A 4,545-nucleotide genomic window follows, 5' to 3' on the forward strand; every position below is an offset into this window, starting at 1 on the left:
CTATCTTTTTTACTGTTATGCCCAAAGTCCAGATCCCCAAAATACCACCATGAGACTGAATCAGATGCAAAAGCAAAGAATCTTTATTGTAAGTTAACTTGGGCCAATCTGTCCATCAGAAGCAGCAGAAGGTAGTTGATGCAGATTATGAATGGGGGAAAAGAGACCCAAGGAGCATCCCTGTACAGGAGAAGGGATACCAGATTTGGCAGTAGCAAAGAAAGTGATCCTGCACTTGACAGTGTTCAAAAACAGGAACTGTAGGTGCTAATGTTGTTGCAATACTTACTGTAAGCTGCTAGGAAATTTTAAAAATTTTCTGAACTGCTTTCATTAGTTTAGAATGAAAAATTTGTGACAAGAAAATAAAAAGAAACTTCATACTTGAGCTTCCACTTTGGGCACTCAATATGTAAATACATATGTATTTTTAAATATGCGTATGTTATATATATAAGCATCCATAGATATGTATATGTATACACACTGTGTATGTGTATGTGCACGTGGGCTCAAGTACATGTGTCTGATGTGTGCCTGCATCATACTATGTTGTATGAAGGTCAGATGATAACTTTGTGGAGTCAGTTTTTTTTCCTTCCACTTTAATGTGTATTCATTAGGACACTTCAAGTGTCTTTACCTGCTGACCAATATCATGGACTCACTTTTTTGTTGTTTTATTTTGTTCCGTTTTCATTTTTTGAAACGGGGTCTCTATACAGAGCCCTAGAACTCACTATGCAGACCAAACCTCCAACTCACAAAAATTTGCCTATCTCTACCCCTGGAGTGCTGGGATTAAAGGCATGCACCACTACACTTGGCACTTGTGGCCTTCTTACTTACATTCACATGAAGAAACTTGTATTTTCCACTGTATCCGGGGATGGGGAAAGATGATCAAGTCCTTTACTATTTTTTCTTTGTTCTGTCTTGTCCTTTGAGTTATATGAATGAGGTATCTGACAGATATGAATACTCCATTCTCATCAAGTTGTATGTCTATAACTCCATACAAAATCTTACTATGCAGTCCATGTTGCTATCAAATTCCTAATTTCCTGTCTCCCAAGACTTGGGATTACAGGTATGAGCTACTATGCTTGATTTAATACAACCCTTTAAAAGAGGAGTCACCTGGTACCCTTTCTCAGACAAAGTGATTCCTCTCCAGCTGCTGTCTTTCTAAAATACAAATGGAAAAGAGAGACAGAAAAAAAAGCCCCCCAGGTTGCAAAATGAATGCCAAATGGTAAAGAAATCAAAGTTGGCACTTGCATGTTTCTGACTGAGTAACAATCTTTCCCTGTATCTGAAGATATTTGATTTTGGAGCAACAAAGTTCTAGAGAATTCCAAATGGCATATTGAGCATGTGTAATGCCATATTGTCTTCTGTACCTTTACAGAGCCATGCTGAGCTGTGTTCCTTTGAATGCTCACACATGTGGTTATTCGAATGTACAACTCAAAAGGAAGAGAAACAAGAAACAGAAGGGAAAGGACCTTGAGGTGATATTAAGCACTGTGAAGCAAAATTGATCTCTTTCTGCAGTGTCTTCCAGGAAACTGGCGTGCTTCGCAGTACCGCCCAAAGCAGAAGCCAAATCACATACACTTAATGGTTGTGCTCCTAACAACAAGAAGATGGATTCAGATAATAACAAGAAAATGAAATGGGGAGGATACCTTATACTCCTGGAGAGTTGGATCAAGCGCAGAGAAATGGTTTCCTTATTTCTCAATCCTTATTAGGATTCCCCCTTAATTATTAAATGTATTAATGATTTATCTGCCTACATTTACAATGAGAATCAATATTTGCCCTGAAAACAGCAATTCGTAAGAAGCAAATGTCATGAAGAAAGAGCAAATGCAGTGTTCATTTCCTATCCACTCAGACTCCCACAGCCATGAGTTACTTTTCTGGGAAGGTATATGGATATTGGGTTTTTTGGTTCACCATGATCCCTTGTTTAGACAACAGTGAACATCCTACGATAAGGGTGCGTATGACTGCTTTCTTTAAAACCTGGATTTATATCTCCCTTGCTGTCACTTTCTACCTTTTCTGCCTTCCTAGGATCTCTCCTTGTGAGGGTGACTGTGTTTGTGTATCTGTCCCTTGACTTTTATCTCTTTTTCCTTCTTTTTATATCACTCTATCTCTATCCTACTCTTAAGAAACCTTAGCTTGAAAAGCTATAACTCTTTCTCTGTCTCTAGCAGAGAAACACCTATCTGTAGCTGTTGTACATCTATATTTTTCATGTCTTTCTCTTTGATGAGTTTCCTCTGGCCCTGTCAGGATCAAAGGCTATCCTACCTTCTATGAAATACTTTTCTTGACACATTGCTCCCACTCTTTTACTCTTTTCATTTATCTCTCTAGTATCTCTAAACAATAATATGTAATGAGGAGAACAACATGGCGGTCCAGGTCTTCTCTCAGGGCCAGTCATGCCCAATGTCCAATGTGGATGAAGAGCACTGGCAGGAGTGGCTGATTAAATGGTCTTTACTAAGGTAATTTAACACTCATAATTTCACTGATTGCTGCTGAGATGAACAGAAAGGTATGTTTCTCTCTGTCCAAGGTTTCCAACGGTGGTTACAAACCAATGGTCTATGAGCCAGAATAATAATTTTTCAAGTAACTTGTTGGATAGAAGTACATCGTTCCCTGGATACACCAATTCATGCTCCCTGACATTGCACTTATATGTTAGAATGATGTGCCTTAAACTTTCATATGCATCAGAATCTCAAGGGATGCTTGTTAAAAATACAAATGCCTCGATCCTACCCGAGAATCAAACTTGGGGAAGGGGATGCTGGTATCTGTATTTCTAACAAGCTCCCCAGGGCATTTACAATGCTCAGTCAAAGTTGAAAATCTATCATTAGGGAAGAATTTCTTTGGGTTAAGCATTGATCTCCTCCTGGACCTCATTTAAAGTAAAAATACTTCTAGAAGAGCATCATAGTATGAAACTAATGTTTTGGTATTAAAGGAATTTATGATGAGGGTTCTTATTGTCATGAAGGAGAGGAATAAACGTGTTTAATATACACTGTGAAAGGCACCACGCTTCCATAGTACATGATTGTTAGGCAAACTCTCCATTTCTATGGATACATGAGCTATGTTGCTATAATAACAATTGGGAACTCTCTGCTCACATTTGCTCACTTTCGTACTATGAATACTGTTTCTAGAGTAAACACTAGACACTCAAGGAAATTCAACTTTTAAACCAACCAAATCCTGATACGATAAGTATACCCTTAGCACTCTCCATGATCTACTTATACTAAGCATTACTCATTGTTTATCTAAAATTCATATTTGACTGTGTTCTGTATTTTTACATCTTATATCTAGCAATCCTACCCTCGGGATGAATGAAGGTCTTCACGGATCCATTGGTCCATGTTTTGCAGTTCTAGACCTAAGAGAGAATTCTGAGTAAGTTTTTCTACTTTATAAAGTAAAACTCCCTCTGGCGAAACACCCCCAAAGACAAGCAATGGTGAAAAGTACTCAGACTATTTGACTACACCTCACTCATATGCCCTTCAGTTCAGTATTATTGGAAGTAAGGGTCGTATTTTTCTTTTCATTTGTCTGAAGCCTGTAGCTTATTTCTCAGGTGGTTTTGAAATTACATGCTAGTCACCTCATGCACCACAGTGGTTGCTGTGCCTCTGGTGATCTGCACTGTGACTGTGAGGAAGGGGCTGTAAGTCCCATCTTACCATCACAAGCATGTCTGGGCACTGAAACAGGGACCACAGGGAGCAAAAGCAAGCTTCTCAACAAACTGTTCAGCCTGGACCATTTGAAGCTGACATCTCGGTCTGTGTTTGATTTAGCTATTAAAATATACTGGCCTTAAATCATGAGAACAGAAGAATCCTTCTCCACTAATGGTGTCTTTATCCAGTTTAACAAAAGGAAAAGTGAAGTGTCATCCTTTCACTCACTTCTTATGCTTCATGAATGCACAAATAATGTGTTCATTCAATAAACAGCAAGGCCAATGAGCAAGATAAAAGGCAGCATGCATAAGAGGAAAAAAAAATCCCTCCCCTCAAACATCAATTAGGAAGGTTTATTAGGCGTATTCAACTGACAGTTCACATTTATTTCCGAGAAAATAGAAGAAAATCTCTTAAGGCTGGAAGAGTTTGAAGGCAGCAGGTAGGATGTAGTGCTTCAGAGTAATTGCTAAAGACAAGTGACCTTTGGAATCCAGCATTAGTCAGCTGCGGGAAGAGAAAGGGAACATAGGTAAAAGACCTGTTCAAAACTCATCTTTAGATTTATTCAACAGTCCTTCATCTTGAAGCCATGAATATATAAATGCACACGCCCGACAGGAGTATTAGCTCTCCAAATAAAGTAACGATAGGTAGGAATAAATAGCAGCCACTTGAAAGATGATTGGGTGTTGACTCTGGAATGTGGATCTTTATAAGAATCTGCACCTTGGAGTGAGAAACCTTTCATATGTGTTCAGACGTTTCTATACGTATTAAC

This window comes from Myodes glareolus, chromosome X, assembly GCF_982192425.1.
Source record: "Myodes glareolus chromosome X, mMyoGla1.1, whole genome shotgun sequence".
Classification (NCBI taxonomy): Eukaryota; Metazoa; Chordata; class Mammalia; order Rodentia; family Cricetidae; genus Myodes; species Myodes glareolus.